The sequence below is a fragment of the Columba livia genome, chromosome 19 (assembly GCF_036013475.1).
Source record: "Columba livia isolate bColLiv1 breed racing homer chromosome 19, bColLiv1.pat.W.v2, whole genome shotgun sequence".
Classification (NCBI taxonomy): Eukaryota; Metazoa; Chordata; class Aves; order Columbiformes; family Columbidae; genus Columba; species Columba livia.
In genome coordinates this window covers 3,483,902-3,502,384 of record NC_088620.1, presented here as the reverse complement: position 1 = coordinate 3,502,384, position 18,483 = coordinate 3,483,902, and the positions used below count along the sequence as shown (strand labels likewise).

Sequence of the window (18,483 nt, the reverse complement as noted above, 5' to 3'; positions counted from 1 at the left end):
GAATTTTTCAGTCTTTTCCTGGCATTCCAATGAAACTTTTCAGTTGCAAGATGTTGCTGTGCTGCTTTTCCAGTGTGGAGATAATGGTCTATTATTCCAGCAAAGCGTTTTTGTGTAGATTCGGTAACATTTTGTAGTGTAGCACTTCCCACGTGTTGGTGTGAGTGGCTGTGCCATGGCTTCCCCTGCCCTCAGAGCTGCAGAGGGAGGTGCTTTCCGTGCAAAATCTCTTGAACAAGGATATTCTGAAGAGCTTTGATGTAAAGAATCTACTCTTCTAGCTGACCTTTGTAAAGGTTGTGTATAAGTCTCTAGTGTCCCACCTGGGAACAATGCTGGGTGGTGTGAGCCATACTTAGCTCTAGTTATATCCAGCCTGGCATGTCAGTGGTGCTTTGGCAGCCAGGATTAGCTAATCTCCTAAAGCAGGGTGCTGAAAACGGGGTCTGTGTGATGACAGAGCTGGCTCGCTCTTCCATAGTCAGAGAGATGGAGCTTTGCTTGTGTTGGGTGCAGCCTGACAGGGGTTGAAATGTGAGTGTCACCCTGGGGCTCTGCTGGGTGGTTTTAGGCTGAAGGAAAAGGAGTAAATGGGGTGAAGAAAAGAAGGGGAGCTGAACTTTGGGGGTTTGACCTCCTGAGGGGAGAAAAAAAAATTCATAAGAATGACAAAACATGGTTAGATGCCACGAAGTAGGTGGCAGTGCCTTAACCGTATGCGTGTTGTATAGGCCACAAGGGCCTCTTCCATCCTTATCAAGGGGAGTGCTAACCTTCTCTCCTTTCATACAACACGATGTAACACCTGCATCCAGCGAAATTTAAACCTCTGTATTACTGCTTCTATTACGGTTAGGGTGAGTAACGACTGCGTTTTCTTTCTCCTCAGATTGGCATCTCTTTCTGATCCCGATATAACAGTTTTACTCTAATGTCCGCAGGCGACCTCAAAATCACGAAAATCCCGTCAAAATAGCGAAAACGCGCGCTTCTGGGCACCTTCTTAATATATTCATCAGCCTCAGCCAATCAGAGCGCACTCCTCGCAATCCGCTTTGACTGCCCCCTACCGTTGGCTCCGAGCCTCCGCCCTCCGCGCACCCCGCCCTGACGAACGAGAGGAGGGCATGAGTTCCGGGGTTCGAGTCCCGGCTCCGGTGGAGGCGGTGCCGTGCATTGGGCTCAGCCTGCCGCAGGGATGAGCTCTAAAGCAGGATTTGCAGGCTAGCCTGTCTAATCTGCGCAGGGTTTAGCCGTCTTTCTGGGTATCCCGAAGGTTTAAGTGGGAACATGACTGTACCGGAGGATTTGCTAATCAAATTTTTCTCCATCAGGGGAGGAAGGCTGTTTCCTAACGTGTTCGTGGTGCCCCTAGGCTGATAAATCCCTCTAAATTGCATCAAAACTAATGATGAGTTAAAAGAAACGTACACTAGTTCCAGATGTGCAAGCAGTGAAAGAGGTTGGTTATTATAATTACTTTTCCCCCTTTTGCAAAGGTCTGCCCAGGCTGCTCCTGGCTGCCCCTTCCAGACACTGATGACTTTATTAAGGGATTAAAAGTTAGTTTCTCGTCTTTATTGAACGTTCTGATTTATGCATGCATTTAAATCAATCCCATTTCCTGCATTTTATCCCTTCTCCCCAAGGCTTTCAGGCTTTGCTGTGTTAGACATTTGTTATAATCACATTGTTTTGAGGCAAGTGAGACACCGTGGGTGGTTTAAGCGATTTGAATAAATGAGCTGCATTACTTAGGCAATTCTCCGAGGTGCTAATTGCCCCTTCTGAGCTCTAGATGCCCGTAGTTGGACAAGTTTGTGCTGCCTCCCGGTGAAATATTAACAAGCGTGCTTGCTAACGAAGATGCTGTGTGGAGATGAGGTCCAGGCCCCTGCCTGGCCGGGAGCTGTGTCTGGCAGTGGGGGTTCTTGGGGGGGGATTTCAGGCGCCGCTAGCAGGCGGTTGCTGGATGGGCTACATAAGCAGCTTATTTTGTCATCTTAATTTTTTAATCCCATGCATTCGGTTGCCGCTCTCCTATTAGTAAGCATTAGCTCTCTAAGTCCCATTAGTTCCACAGAGAGCTGGGGCTTTGCTTGTGGGGAGACTGGTGGGGAAGCCAGCAGGAGTCTGGGGGCCTGGTCCTGCAGCCGGTGACGTCTGATTCTGGCCCTGTGGGATCACAACCATCACAACTGGGTTCTTGTCCTTCCCTCCAGAGCTGACACAAGCCCACGGCTGGCCCTGTTTGGCCTCTCACTGCTTTATTAAGGCAACTATTTCCTTGTGCACAAATGCATATCATACATTCAAACACACGTCTCCCTTCGTCAGGTTTTCCCTTTAACCCCGCAGCCGTCCCTAGGGCTCTGTTACGTTAGAGAATCTCAAGCCTTGGATTTAAAATTAGTTGACTGCTTCTCTTTAATAAAAGTATTCCTGCTTTCTTTAAATAGCACAAAATGCCACAGAAAGCCGGTGGGTCTGTTTGTGAAGATGTGGCAGCTCGGAGAGGAAAAAGAAGAGGGGAAAAAAAAAGTAAAACCACACATCTCCCCAAACCCCTTCTGCCTAATCCAACTGAATTAGAGGATTTCGAAGTGGATTTAAAACTAAATCTTGATTAGGGAGAATTTCTCTCCAAGAGCTGCTGCACAGTAGTATTAATGGGAAGCGATCGTGGTCAGAGGAAATAGGACAGAAATAACTGAGGGTAGCGCATACGCGCTCACGTCTGTGAGTGAGCCGAAAGAATCGGAGAATTTCTCAAGAGGAAAAGGGAGAAATTAAGCATCGGGATAACGAGACTGGGTGCCACGAGGCTGGCGGGGAGCAGCCACATCCCTGCTGCACTGAGAGCATCTTCCTTTGTTCCAGTGAAGGGGTCGCAGGTGGAAAGCGAAGGGCGCGCACGGCCGGGTGAAGAGCAGGGAAAAGGGGGGGGGTCTCTGCCCGTTCCCCCAGTCGCCGGTGTTTGTCCTTGGAGCTCCAGGAGCTGACCCCCATGCGCTCGGGACACATGCCTGGAGGTGCCCATGGGATCCTCTCTCTGATGACCGTGGTCCTCGTCCTCCCAGAGGGTAAGTGCCGCTGTCCCCGGGGTGTGCAGTGTGCCCAAGCTTTGGAGTTACGGTTGTTCGTGTCCTCCCCAAACCCTGGTTGCTGAAGTGGGGTTTATTCTCGGGATGAACCGGGGGACAATCCTGCCCTGAGCAATGCAGCTGTGCAGCGGTGGTTTTAGGATGGAGCCAATGTCATCACGTTTAGTACAAAAAGAGGGCATGTGGGCCAGGAGCTGGGTCCCCAGGGGCTCCCTGTGCCCGGCTGCATGAGGGTGCTCACCCCGCTCCCCAAAACCCTGTGGGCTCAGGAACGCGCTGGGTCAGCATTCCGAGGTGGTGAAAGCTAACGGCTACAGTGAGTGCAATCTGATTTCTGTTGCTGTGGTTAACCAACGCAGAGATCAGGTATTGCGTTTGCCTTAAACTCTGAGCTATGTACATTAATATCCCTTGAAGGCTTTTTGTTTTTATTTTTAAAGAAAGCTGAGAAATGGCTTAATTCCCATTCTGGTTTAGGGCTAACAACTCTCAGACGCAGCCGCTGACCCTGCAGGGAAGGACAAAGCTGCTCCCAGTGTGCGCAGATCTGGGGACACACACCAACCTGCTGTCCCAGGGTCACGGACACGTTGGCTCAGAGTTCCCCTGAATGAGGATTTCCCTTGTGTTTCTGAGTTGTTTTGCCTCCTTGATAGACCCTGCGATAAAAACAGGACTGTGTTCAGGGTGCAAATCAAACCACACCAATGAAACCATCCCTCTGGCATCAATGACTCCAACACCAGTATGGCTGAAACTGGAGGAATTTGGTGAAACAGGTAAAAGCTGTTTCCAAGAGTGGCCGAGCCCTGGCTCAGGGATGTCTACACTTGGGAGGTTTCGCCTTCTCTTTACAAATCCTGTTTCAAAGCTCCCTTGTTCCCCCTCTTAGATCCCAGCATAAATCTCCAGCTAATCTCTGATTTTGCACTGACCTCTAGTGGGAGATGCTTTTACATTTTTGGGGCCGCTGGGTAAACAAGTGTCTGGCGGCTTCGGGCTCTGGCTTGATGCTTAACACGACTTGGCGAGGCAGAGAGCGCTGCAAAGCCGTCGGTAGAGAGCAGCTAGGAAGGAGCTGAAGTATTTTTCCCCCCCGGAAAAATCTAATTGTGTTTCACATGGTTCTTGTTTAGTGTCTGGACTCCAGTGTTATGGCTGCAACATCATCGTTGGCACCAAAAACGTGGACATGGGGTGCTCTAAGCCGGAGGTGATCACCTGCTCCCACTCCCACCAGGGCTTCAAACACCGGTTCTGCATTAAGACGGAGAGCGGTGAGTCTGTTGAGAGGACCCCAAGTTTCAGGGGGTGCCTGATCAAGCTGGTGATGCTCGCACCCCAAAGCAAACCTTGCTGCCTTCACACAGGTGCTAGGCTGGCCGAGCACCACCCTCGGTCCTCCTGTCCCTGTGTCCCTGATGTCCCGTGCTGTCCTTGCTTTGCAGTGGTCCTGGGCATCCTGCTGGCCAGCGGCTGTGCCACCTCCCGGCACTGCCAGCAGCAGGAGCTGCCGGGAGTCCGAATCCACTGCTGCGATACCGACCTCTGCAACGGCTCCCCCCGGGACCCCCGGCTGCCCCCCGGCCTCGCTGGCAGCCGCCTCCTCCTGCCCTGTGTCCTTGCTGCCCTGCTCCTCTCCTGAGCTCCCCAGGCCTGGGGGGGCATGGGACCCTCGGAGGGGACAGGAGTGGGGATGTCCCTGTCCCTGCTCTCACAGGTGAGCAGGAAACCCTCCCATCCCCTATAAAATGTGCTGGATGGGTTTTGGTGATGCCTAGTGCCATGGCTGCACCCCAAAGAGGATAGGGGGCATTTCTCCAGACTCAGGGGGTGGCTGGGGGTACCCACACCAGCCTGGGGCAGGGGGAGCACAGGACCAGGGGGACCCACACCCACCCACATCTTCCCACAAGAGGGCATCCTTGGCCTTTGTTCTGCCACCTGGGACCCCCAGCTTGCTCGGGGGGCTTTGGGGTGCAGGGGTGGAGCACCCCCAGTGGGGGCCCAGGGATGGGTGGGTGGTGGGGAACGTATTGCCCATGTGAAATGAATGTTTTTTTGCAGATGTTATCCCAACCAAAGAGGTCAAACGGGAGCTTTAACAGAAAATTCTCATCCCATACGGATCGGAGCCTCAGTGGCTTGTTCAAGGTCATCACGGGGGTTTGTGGTAGAGCTGGGAATTAAATGCATATGTTTCAAGATCCAGCCTTGTGCTTTTATCACCAGGGAAACAGCATAAACCGCACTGATGAGAAATGAATGAAATATTTATATTCTGATTTTTTTTCTTTAGATAAAAAAAAAAAAATAATGCAAAAGACCTTTTCCATGCAGAACATCAGCTTTTGATGACATTTATCAGATGTGTGTCAGGAAGCAAGTCAAAACTCTACTAAAAATATTATCTGAGGTACCTCTCCAGCAGAGGCACCTTGGGGCTGATACAAAACATGTTCAGACTCTGAAGATTCACAACAAAAGAGAATCAGAAAACAAATCCTGTAAAAATGACAGGAACAGCGACATTAACCAGTTCCCTCTCTTTCCCCTTAAAACGTTCCGTACGATTTTCAGGGGAGAAGGAAACATTTCCTTGGCAGCTGGAGTTATTCTTGCTACTGGTTATTTATCTGTCGGGATCAGCGCTGTGCTGAGTTCTCGCAACAAAACCTCCACAGATATAAATTCTCATTTATCGGCTGAGATTGGGGATGGAATCCCAGTGCAGGGGACAACGCTGGTGGTTGGGGGTCCCGGTGTGGCTTGGGCCACCTCCATAGCATCTTGGGGAGAAGCGAGGGAGGAGGAGATGTTGTGGTCCCCTCCATGCTGTCCCCTCTGCCTCGGTCCCCAGCTGGTGATGCTCCTGGCCCCTCTCTGCCCCCCTTGCCCAGCCGAGCCATCCATCTTGCGCTGTGTAAGAGCCCTGTTGCAATTAAATAGGCTGAAGTGCTCCTGAACTCTTTAACCTTTGCCCTGGGATTGCTCCTTTTGCCCCGGGGCTGTGGATCAGCTCCATTGCACTCTCCAAACAGAGCTCGCTACTTAGCTGACATTTCTTTCTCCTGCTGGATCCTATTAGCACCCTGAGGTTGAAAATGCTACTTTGGAGTGTTGTAAGGAATGTGATTTATACTGGAAAGTAGCGGCAATCTATCTTTCCCTATACACACACTACACATGAGGCTGGAGAGCTAAATCCACATCGCTTGAACAAACAGCAACTGGGATAATTGGTGAGGAGGCTTCAGACAGCGACTCGGTGGGACGGCACAAGCCGGGCCAGGGATGCTGAGCTCAGTGCCATGGAGAAACCCTGTTCCCAACTGGGATCCCATCCCTGCACCAGTGCAAACTGGTGCTGGGTGCTGCTGGTTTCCAGGCGATGCTGGAGACCTGGTTGGGGAGCTGCCTGGGCTCTTTGCAAGGGCTCTGGTCGTGGGGTCCGTTGTGTCCTTCTTCACACTTTTCATTCCCTGTTGGTCTTGTGTCAAGGGAAGAGCTGAGCAGAATTTGCACTGGTTTGCCTGCATGTGAGTATGTATCATAGATAAGACACTATGCATGGGAGGCAGATGAAAATAAGAATTGAATGGTGCCTGAAGGAGGGCTGATTAGCTTTTATCAGATATGACACACTAACCACCAAAGCTCCTTGCTGGAATACCGGGTTAAAATCTCAGCGGTGTCAAATTTCATGTGCCTAAGCAAAGAGACACTTTCCATAGTGTTTGTGTGAATCTTCTGGATAAGCCCCGGAGACTGAAACCATCTCAGCTTCGTGTGGGCATTAAAAGTCCCACCCACGTGTTTAAAAAAAGCCCCAAACCCAAAAACGCACAAGCTGACATTTCCTCTGAAATGTCTCGTTCCTGCCGTGCTGCATGGCATCTGCTGGCTGCGGTTCAGGGGGCTGCGGGCATCCCCGGGGCATTCGCACCAACAGCCCCACGGGAAGCCAAGGGGTTATTTTGCACGTGCGGAAGTGTGCGCACAAACACGCACACAGGCGCGAGCACGGGGCTTTCTGGGAGAAAAATCAACTAAAAAAAAACCCACCCAACCCTAAGAAGCCTCTATGTCAAAAGCCCTTTTATAAAAGCCTCAGTAGCTGAAGAATTGCCATTGTTTCAGTCTCCAGTGAGTGCTAGTCTTAAAATATTTCCAGCTCGGAGCAGGCTTTGACATTCTGCCCAGACCCAGGAGAGGGAACAAACACGAGTTCAGAAATGTTTCTACAAGGCACAGATCTTTCTTCTTTTTGGAGAACAGCGTTCAGCATCTCTCGTCCTGTGGCTACATCCCCTTAAAGCAGGGGAAACCCCCCAAAACACCCCCAAAAACAGGGGGGTGCAGGCTGCTTGGGGGGTCCTGGTGAAGAAAGGGGAGCTGGCCTGGTTTTCAGGCTGAGGTGCTGGGCTTTGCTTTTCATGCTGGTTACTCAGCTTTTTCCCTCGTGAACAGCAGAACCGTTTTTCCCCCTCCCAGAACTCTGTTGGTCCGGGCTGCTCTGGCTGGAATGCTGGCGGGTGTGCAGAACTAACCCCACCTCGCTGGATGGTCCAAAAGCACAGGCTGCTCAGAGCCTGGCAATCGCAGGAGGCAGCGAGTGTGCCGTGCATTAACATCCTGTAGCCTTTTCTTGATGTTCACCAGCCATCCTGGGTGTGACAGAGGGCAAATTTGGGAGGAGGAAGCTCTCAATGCTTTACTCCATCGCTGCAGGAAGGGTAGGTGAGGGATGGAGTGCAGCACACGTGCCAAGGTCACCTGCACCTTCTTACAAACAACTTTTTGGAAGAAAGGTGCAGGAAATTGTTAGAGGCTGTAGGAAAGTAGGAACGAGCCGGCTGCCCCGGGTCTGTGTGCAGTGCTGATGCCCAGGGCTGCCTCGGGATCGCTCCAGAGCGGCAGTAAACGTGTGCTTATCGCGGCGGCGAGCACTCGTCACGCTGGATAAAGGGCAGTGTTTACCCAGGAACAATGCGGGGTTAAAATTTACTAAGTCCTTGTGCAACTCTCTACAGAGAGGCAGTGAGGACAAATAAACATCCCTTAAAATAAAGGCAATACTCAGGCTCACTGCTTAATCCATTCTGCGGAAATGCATGTTGTTCAGAGCCATTCATTGCAGGAGCTCGGAGCAGCAGGAGTTTGATCCACTCCAAATTTCAGGCAAAATAATATGATCCTCGTTCATCTCTTGTTTGTTCCTAGGAGAGAACACAAGGTCAAATCTCCAGCTAGTGCAAAGTTTGCTCTAAACTACTGAATTTTTTATTTGACAAAGGTTCTCTCTGCTTGCTCTCTCTCCGTGCACCCTCCCTCCCTCCCTCCAGCTCACAAGCTCAGGAGGAGCCCAAATTCCCAGAGGATTTGGGTTTCCTCCTTGGGTGATAAAGGCTTCAGGGGCGGCAGCAGGGAATGAAACCTGGGTGGCCAAAAGCAGAGGCTCCCAAGGTTGAAAGTTAGGCTGTCTCTTATTTGCTCCCCTCCCATGGAGAGACAAGCAGGGGAGCAACCAGACCTGGGACATCCAGCTCCATCTGTCTTGTTGCTGCCCAGCCTGCTCCAGGGATGCTCCAGTGGGCCCCAGCAGAGAAATCCTCTTTCTTTGAGAGCTGGGTAAGCCCCAACCACTTCACAAAGCTGAGAGGGAGCAGTGCCAGCTGTATTGACAGAAAACCACGAACTGGGTCACATTGCCTGCTCCCCTCTCAGCACAGAGCTCTCCTCTTGCACAGACAAACAGGGAGCACATTGCTCAGGGGGATGCACAGGGTGCAGCATCTGCACTGGTCCAGAGCTGCAAACATACTGGCTTTGCTTAAATGAGCCCAAAGCCTCAAAGAAATGCTCTTCTTCTCTAGGATGAAAGCCGAGGCTGCCCTCTGCCAATGGCTGGGCATTAAGGGTGTTGGATGGAGGGAGAATTGGGGATCCTTGTTCATTTTAATAACCTCATGCCAGTGCTGGAGCCAATGATGTGCCTGACCTACATACAGCCCAGAGCTCTCTGAACACAATTGATCCATTGGCAAGAGAGCAAATGTGGTAGCAGGAGGAGGACTTGCCACACTGTACCCAAGCAGGGTGCTGGTGGCACCGTGGCCATGTCGCGGTGTCCGACCGTCAGATGAAGCCACATGGCAGCAGCTTGTCCTCCATGCTGGGCACCACCTCCATCCCACAGCCCCAGCATCCCTGTCCCGTACCCTCCACGCACAGGACAACCTGGACCCGTGGACATATATTTTGAGATGTTCTCCTACAACAGACATTCCTTTGTGTAACTGGCTTCTGGTACGGAGAGGTGTTGGCTTGTGTGTGCCCCTGGGATGCCTCTGAGTAATGCACGCAAGGTTTTGGCTGCTCTTAAGTCAGAAGGTTTACTCTTTGGCTCAGAAGCTAGATTCACATCTCCTCCTGGAGCCTGCTAATGGATCATCAGTGGATTCAAGTGTCCTTCCACCCTGGCGTCTGGTTTATCCAGCCTGGAAACACACCCTGAAACCTTTTCCTTCCACTCTGTTGTTTTAGCATCTGACACCCCAGGGCCACTCTCGCTGACCCCACAGGCTCTGCTGCAAAGGATGGATATTTCTGTCACAGTTTGCTCTTCTCTGTCCTTCAGCAGAACACGTTGGTAGGGTGGCAAAGGGCAGACACTATGGTGATTTCCCCCCCCACCCAAGACCCCCAATGTCTCACAAATTAAGAGCTAGGGGGAATAAAAATAATACCATCTGGTGACACAGTGAGACTAATCCTGGAGTTTGCCTCTCCCCAGGCATGTGGACACAAATTTACTTGCCTGACTGTTGGTGGCATTAGCCAGTGAGTGCTGATGAGAGGGAGGATGGATGAAGACTCAGAGAGAGAGACCACAGTGTGGGCAGTGGTGAGGAGGAGGATGATGGAGAAGAGAATGTGTCCTCACACTGCGTAACTCTTTTGGGACAAAAGCCAGGTCTTCTGAGTGTCAGCGTCATGTTCCTCCCCTTGGGTAAGATATCTATTAGACCTGTTTTAGTGCTACCTACACAGAGCAACAGACTTTGTCTCTGACAGTAATTACAGAGCTCATTAAACACAGAAAACTGAACCCTGGTGCAGAATAAGGAAAAATAAGGCGAGTTAAAAGGTGGGCAGAGTCTGGCATAGCCTCTTCCCAGTGGCATTGCTTTGCTCCCGAGGAAGCTCCGTGCCAAGTTTCAGTTTTACACGGCAGAAATGAATCACAGCAAATTGCTGACGGAGCCTCCGCCGCCGTCAAACACCAACTGGTTCGGTATAAAGGGAAAGTGCTGCTGGTCCCCGCTCCCGCCGTCTGAGCACAAGGCTGCTAATAAGTAAATAAGGGATAATCCGATCAATTAAATGCTCAGCTTGGAGGCTGGAGAGGAGGGCACAGCTCTGCCGGTGAGGTGGGCAGGATGGGGTGGTTGTGCAGGGTCGGTGGGGAGCTTGGGGTGTGCGGGGGTTGGGGGGTCTCTGCTACAAGGTCCTCCTTGTAACCCAGGCAAGTGATGCCTCTCACTGAACAGTTCTCCCTCTCTGGTGAGTGTGTGATGAATGGGGATGCAGTGGATTTAACTGGTGGGATGGATTCTCGGTGTGTCCGCCGAGGTGTGCTGGGTCCCCTCCAGCAGGCAAGCGCGATGCTGGGGGGGCCACCATGAGGCAGGGAGGTTTTTATGACCTGAGTGCATGGGCAGGCTCTGTTCCTCCTCTGTCCATCCCTCCAGGCTGGAGCCTGGCCAGACTGTGTCCTGTCCTCACTCGCAAAGTGACCCCGGTGTCACCGCAGTGGGTAAATAGTGGTCACCCACACCCGTGGCGTCTGGCACCTCGTTGGTGAGCGAGATGAAGGCGAGCTGCAGGAATCGCTGAGCATTCTAAGTCTTGAAAATTCAACCTCAGGAGAACAGCAAAAGGAAATTAAACACTCACTCTGTGATGGCAAGTAGGGCTCTCCTGGGGTGGCTCAGCTGAGGAGCCCAGGACAGGGGGACATGGCCATGGGTCCCCGTGACAGCCCCCCCCCAAGCAGCCCTGTCCTGGCAGATCCCTCATACACCAGCTTTTATCATCACCCCTTGCTGCTTTGGCACTACTGAAACATTTTCCACCAGCACCAATTTCAATTAAATGTTTTCAAAAAGTCATTAAAGAGAATTCCCCATGAAATTATTTTGATTTCCCGCCTCCCCTCCCCACCTCCCCGCCCCTCCATCTACTTCCAAACTAATGAGATTAATTGGAAACTACAAACATCTTCCAAGGGCCCAAGGCAAATGTGATGTCAAACAAATGTAACTTCCCCAGCTGCGCAGGATCTCATCGACCCTCCTCCTGCTCCCCGGCTCAGAGCATCTCTCCCCACAAGGGGCTGCATTTTGCATTCTCAGAAGGTGCTCAGGTTTTAAAACCTTTGATTATTTTTTCCCCCCTCCTTTGAGGAAGGAAAAAGAAAGTTCCTGAGGAATAAGAGCTGTCAGACGCAATAATGTGAAATCTTACTTTTGGCTGGCAGGCGCAGGGGGGTCCCTCTGGTGTGTGGTGTTAACCGGGGGAGTTGATACAGGGAAGTGGGGCGGAATATTAGAAAAGTTATCCTGCGTTCAGCCCCACAGGGTGGAAAAGACAAATAAAACCCCCCAAACCCAATAAGCTGCAAACCAAACCCGACAATAGCCCTATTCACCTCCCAGGCTTTTATCCCCTTCCAGGGTTTGATTCCTCCCATTCAGGCGCTGGGTTGATCAACAGAAAGAATCTCCAGCCTCACACCTCTCTTGGCCCCCACGGGCTCCTCCAGGACTGATTAAAGCCAACAGCCGTTTGTGGGGCTGCATGTCTCAGAACACAGAGCACTTTTTCAGGCTGCTTTGCTACCGTCCGCTCAGGATACATAAAGGAGAGGGAGAAATATGGGAGATTTGTTACTTCGTGGAGCAACCGCTCCGTGTCACCTTCCCCCTGGTGCTGCTTTAAGTAGAGGGAAGGAAAACCTCATATAGAGCCCCAGACCCTGATGAATTTAATGAGAACATACATTTATACATATATATATATATACACTGGGAGTGGTGAAGAAGATTGCATCAATAGCTTCAGAACTGGAGGAAACAAATTTATTTGCATGGAACCCCCCCAAAGCCCAATGTGTGCGAGCACAGGTGATGGCAGGGATAATTAAGCTGCAGAAGAGACTCTCTTCTTTGCTGCGATGACTTCAGCATCGCTTACCGCTCAGATGTGCTGCCAGTCCCTCTCCTCGCAGGGGTGTGGATGGATTTTGGTGGGACCGTGGGGAAGATGCTGTGAGATGCCCAAGGAGGGTCTGGCAAGCACGGCCCCAACCTTGTAAGATCCTGGGGTGCCTGGGGCTGTGGGGTGCATGGGGAGCAAGGAGCATCGTGCTGGCACAGGCAGGGGACAGGGCAGAGGGGGGTCACCTGTCCTGCTGCCCATGCAACACCCAGGCCAAAAAACACCACAGCAGGTCCAGTCCCTGGCACCTTCTGACAAGTTAGAAACCTCCAGTTTATTAAAGATACATTCCTACGCTAATAAAAGACGCGTTGTCTGGTAGCGGAGAGGCTGCAGGATGTTATGGTTGGAATGTTCCTCGGCCCTGGTGTAATTAAGAGCCCCACCAGCTGTGGATCTGTGACAAGCTATTCCCCCCCCCACCCTCCAGACAGAGAGACTTGATGTTTTCTGTGATCTCCATGATGTCACCATCTCCCCTTTGATGTGTGCAACCGAGGAACTGCCGGGCTCATGACTCCGGGGGGATATTTGTCTGAGTATTGCTCATTAGATGACCCAGTAGGATAGAGGCAAGATTAATTACAGGAGGGAAGAGACCAATCCCTGCCTCCATATTCATTAGCGCATTAGGGCTCGGTGGCCGTTGCGGTGAGCCAAATGCAGAAGTAATAATAAGAAAAAGTCCCTTCCCTGAAGATTTCAACAATGGGACAAAAGGATGAATTGTTTTCCCCATTTCGTGTGAGGAGGATGGAGAAGCAGAACAATTAAAAGCCTTTCATAATGGAGTAAAGCAGACTGTCCCACAAGGGATGTGCAGTGGAGCCAGACGCAGAGCAGATCCCTCCTGATCCTTCTTTGTGTTTTCACGTTTGTATAACATGATGAAACCACAAATCTGCAGTGGTTTCCTTGTGCAAGTCCTCCTCTTGGGCTGGCTGGTGGCAAGTAATGCTGCAGGGGTGGCCAGCAACGATGGACCAGCCCTTGGGTTTTGTGAGGCAGGAATGAAACCAGGTCTGAGTAAACGGCCTCAGGAACTCAGCCCTCCCTGCGCTGAGGCTTCTGAATCCACAGCATACAAACAAACCTCCCAAAATAGCTGGAAAACACTTTGTTCCTATTCTCTTTCTGACACCCTCGCTCCCATCACGATGTTACGTGCTGGAGACAAAAGGTTCTCTCGTGGCACAGCTCGCAGGCTCCCCGGGGACTCCTGGCCCTTCTTTAGTCACCAGGATCTTCCAGGGACAGAAGAAGCTGGAGGCAAAACCCCACTGCCCGTTATAATAACATAAAGGAACATATTTCATGCAGGCCCTCAGATGTGTCGTCTTCGGGCTGCAGGGAGGACAGCTGGAGCCCATCCCTCCGCTCAGGCTTGGTGAACTGTTCTGCTGGTGGCTTCTGACTTGTTATTCTGGGCTGGATGAAAAACAGCTCCGTGACAGTGGAAAGGGCACAGCACAGGTTGAAGGAACAGTATGTCCCCTCTGATCACACCCTGGACGCTTGCTGGGGCAAATACCGGCCCCGAGCCTCCGAGGGAACATTTTTGCAGGTATTTACCCTGCGAGCAGCCCAGAACTGGATTAAGATCAGGTGAGTGCTGAGACGATGTGGAAATGCCTATCAGGCCTACGAACCTGCAGGGCAAATTAAGCAATCATGTTCCCAGGACATACATAAAAATAAGTAAAAAACACTATTAATCCATAGCAACAAAAGGAGATAGCATGGCAACAGCAGCAACTGCTGCAAAACAAAACAGTAATGAGAGGAGAGGAGGGGAGAGAGAAAATAAAGCTCTGCTGCATCCATTGGGGGTTTTTAAGGTAAAGTGGGATGTTGCATCCCAGGTCGGTGGGTCCTGGTCCTGCGTCCACCTGTGCACGGCTCCTAAACCTGGGCTTGGGCTGAGAAAGGTCCCAGCTCCCGATCATCCCCAGCAGAGCAGGGCTGGCAGCTGAGGTTACTAAGCCCGTTGTGGTTTTTTCCACCCTCTAATTGATAAAATTAAAGCAAAAAGTGTCCAGCACAAGAGGAACAGTCCTCAATAGCAGCTCATGACCACAAGCATGAGCTGCTCAAAGCTGTGAGCACTGCAGGGAGAAAAGAGCCTTTTACCCCTTAGCACTGATGTGCCATGGACGTGCTGGATTAAATAGAGCCCACCCTCCAAAGCGATGCTTATCAGCCCCACCAATAAACCCCAAAACAGGATAAATTCAGCATCAAAAACAGGGCTTAAACCCTGTCTTGAACCCAGGCAACGCTCTGCTGTGGGTGTGTAGGGAGAGCGTGATGGAAATAAGCCCCAATGAGTGTTAATTTGACGTGGGAAGTTTGTGAGTCAGGTAGGGGGTGCAGGGGGGTTTGGGAAGGGGCACAATTTGGGGGTGAGAAGTGTTGCTGCTTCTGCTGCCTGCTAAAAGGGGTTATTTATGCTTTTGGCGTGGCAGACCAAGCCAGGAGCACCACAGCGATGTTTGGGATTTGGAAGGAGAAGAGGAGCTGCATGGAGCGTAGACAGGGGATCACATAAAGCTGAGTTACAGGCAATTTGGCTTTATCAGCGTCCCCGTTCAATGGCTTGTTGTGAAAAGGAGGTTTTCCACACTGTGAGAGCCAAAGCAAATACGGTGAAGCTTAATTAAATGCTTGCCTGCTAAAATAATAATTTTCTTATGAATTGAGGAAGCAAAGCACAATGAAAGATGGATCTGATAAAGGAACAATGATTCTCCAGTGTTCCCGGCACAGGTAAAGAGCACAATAAAACATTTTTTTTGGTGGGGAAGGTTCTCCACTTTTCCCCTCATCCAGGTCCATGTGTAGGGTGCCCTCATGTGCTACCTGTCTCCATCACGGAACGTGAACATACAATCCAGTGCTGCTCTATACAGCCAGCTCAAGGAATGAATTACCAGCAGTGAGTGGAAATACTAGTGCTTGTGTAGAGGAAAGAGAAGGAATGGAGGGGGGAAATCTGGAATAACTGCAATTTTGATTCTGCTTTTCCTTGCCAGGGCTGGGGAGACAGGAGGCACCTCATCTCGTGGGCCTGGGGCCACTTCTGCACTCCAAGAACTTGTTCAGAGGGGCTCCGGACAGAGAAAAAGAGTCAGCTGGAAGAAAGCCATTCCAAAGAAGAAATGAATGGTAATATCATCATCATCACACAAAGAACCCAGGAGAATCCTTCCAAGAGGTAAAGATGAGAAAAACAAAAAAGAAGAAAAATAAAAAAGGCGTCTTGAACTGTGCACCTGCAGGGCTGGCTGCCTGTGCGCATATGGAACGCGCCTTGCACACGTATATGGAACATGCCTTGCACACGTATATGGAACACGCCTTGCACACATGTGCAGAGCACTCCTCGCACACACGTGTGCACTCCCACAACACAGCTGGAGTGCTCACTCCCAGCTCTGCAAAAGTTTGCAGACTTAGAGGCCAGGCAGAGATTTCTCTTGAAAGCTCCTCTCTAAATGTTATTCCTATTTAGAAAGAAAAAAATAAATAGGCTGGACTTCAGCATGTTCAGCACCCCAGAGCGAGATGATTTCCAGCTCTCCCTGGGCTGTGACGGGCGTCAGGGCACCAATGTAACGTATCAAAATAGGGAGAATAAGAAGTGATTTGGAGCTTTTCTCTTATTTTGGTTGTTGGCTCCGCCTCAGCACAACTGGCTCCAGCCAGGGCATTCGGCTCCTTGAGTTTGACTTGGGGCTTGTGGGCTCAATACTTTTATATTGAGGCCTCAAACCATTGGGGAGGGGTTAGGCCAAACCCCTGTTTTTCCATTATTTTAATAAATGTGATCACTTTTCGAAAGTTTAGTTTTCTAGCTTCCTCCAAATGCAGATATCCTTTTCTCTCACCCCAGAAACCAAAAGACTGGATTTGGACCCTGCGTTATTTGGCATTTACTCCTTCAGATATGTTGAACATTACTTCATGGCTGAAATTGCAGAAATAAACCCCCTAATAAAATAGAAACTAATAACTTTTACCATCTTTGTCTTTCTATGGGAGTCAGGAACAGCTTAGTCTGTACAATAATTATACTGTATGCACAGCAAAAGAAGTTTTCGACTGCTGCCATTCCCAGCCCTTCTCCACCAAAGGAAATAAAAAAGTTGGCAATAAATTTAAACCAGTTTTATTTACCTTGAACTACTCAGCCAAGAATGCACATTATTTAGGGACTGGAATAAAAAGCCATTCACTCTGGTTCAATTGGCCATTTAGTTCAATTTGTGTGTGTTACTGCAGGTAATTACTATGGTAATAATGTACTGTAATCTGCACTGATTTGGAACTTGTCCTGTTTCTATATTAATAATAAGTGCCATATATGTACTAATTACCAGTTTGTTACCATGGTTATTTGCGTAGATGCCATGTTAATGATACCCTGGAAACATAAAGCAATCACATTTTTGAATTAAATCTTTGTGGTCTCTTTAGTGCTAAAAGCCCAATTCACATAAAATAATGATGAAGAAAATGAGATCATCGTCACTGACTTGCCAGCAAGCTGATTAGCTGCACTGCATAAATATACGATTTTACCATACTGAAAAATTAGAGCCTCCAAAACATTTTCCACGGTTGCTAAGTAACTTCCCAAAGATTACATCACTTACAGGAATACGCGGTGCCAAATCTGTCATGCACACGTATTTATAGAGCACACAGTGTGGGGAATGTGTGCTCGGCGGAGAGGGCTCCGGTGCTGCCATAGGTGTTTGCTGCCGGCTCCCTGCCAGAGGAGAGGGAGAAATAAACAGCATCCCTCCTGCTTTCCCGACAAAATCACACACACCCCCCCCTTACTGCTTGGAAGGAGCCAAGAGGCAATCCAGAGACATGTATTTTTTAAGATTATTTAAAGCCAGAAGAGACTTCTGCTATCCCTCCCCTACAATAATTTCACGCTGCAAGTCCTGCACTGGCTTGCATCTCTTCTCCCTTTTAAATTGAAGTGAGCAGAGCATTTTTGGGGATGATTTGTTGGAAGCGCATACTGGAAGGAACAGGGCTGGCTACTGCTGCCTCCCAGCCCAGGGCAGACGTGTCGAGGTTTTGCTGTGGGACGATGAGAAGCGTCTGTCCCTGCAAAACTTCTCCCTGCAGTCTGGCATCCAGCTCCTTTTGCAAACAACCTGCTATTCCCACACAGCAGCTATAATACTTCGTTGGCCATACTGGATCTACATTACAATTAAAAATAGTTTATTGGCAACAAAAACATCCCATTTTCCCTGATCACACAGTAAACAATAGGTCCTTCCTTACCCTAAAATGGCAATTCTTTAACCAGATGACACCGGTGCTGGGGAAAACTGGAACAGTGAAGCTGCGTGTTCCTGCAGACAGCAATGAATAAAGCAAGGAAACATATAGGTGCCAACCCTATAGGAAAGTCTGATCCCTGCTGCTGTGGGTGAAGCCTCATGGATCTGGAGTCCATGCAGGTCCATGGGGAGCAGCAAGACCCAGAGGCTGGAGGAGTCTGGAGGTTTGGGCACCCCAGGTCAGCTGAAAGGTGGAGCCTGGGCTCTGATCTTTCATTGCCTGGGTTTGGCCAGGAGATGAACAAGGAGGTGAGAAAGAGCATCAAGGTGAGTCTGGACTGCAAGTACTTGGGATGACCAACAACCACCGCAATACTGGCCAAAAGCCCCCAGAAAATCACAACATCAACTTGCCAAGTGACATTGCCTGACCCTTGGCACATCATGGAGGGGATGGCTGACACCGGGAGATGCTCCCGGCTTCCACCCGGTGAGATGCTGCTGGACCACGGCTGCGGTGGGAGCATTTTCTCTCCGTTATCCTCCCTCTGCTTTGGCCCGAGGCCACCACAGCGTTTCCTTCCCTGCTCCTGCAACACCCTGTCACCCACAGCAGGTGCCATGTGCCATGTCATTTGAAAAGCTACTCTAGTGCTCTTTATTATCTGGTCATTATTTTTCCACTGAAGCCTGAGATGAGCAAAACATAAATCAAACCAGAACAGGAGCTACTTGGAGCAGGGAAAGGATGGAAAAGATTTCAATCACTGAATCTGGGTGAGAAAAGCCAA

The 18,483-nt window shown here is 50.3% G+C and overlaps 1 long non-coding RNA gene and 1 other non-coding gene across 2 annotated transcripts; one reads left to right on the top strand and one right to left on the bottom strand.

The window, feature by feature from the left end:
* Window positions 1-668: 668 nt before the first annotated feature.
* Window positions 669-795, bottom strand: LOC135575882 (U6atac minor spliceosomal RNA). Its single transcript, XR_010467248.1, has one exon. It is a non-coding gene; the product is annotated as a U6atac minor spliceosomal RNA (small nuclear RNA).
* Window positions 796-9,225: 8,430 nt separating this feature from the next.
* On the top strand, window positions 9,226-16,821 carry LOC135575843 (uncharacterized). Its single transcript, XR_010467178.1, has 3 exons — window positions 9,226-10,532; window positions 13,707-13,991; window positions 15,419-16,821. It is a non-coding gene; the product is annotated as an uncharacterized LOC135575843 (long non-coding RNA).
* The last annotated feature ends 1,662 nt before the right edge of the window (window positions 16,822-18,483 follow it).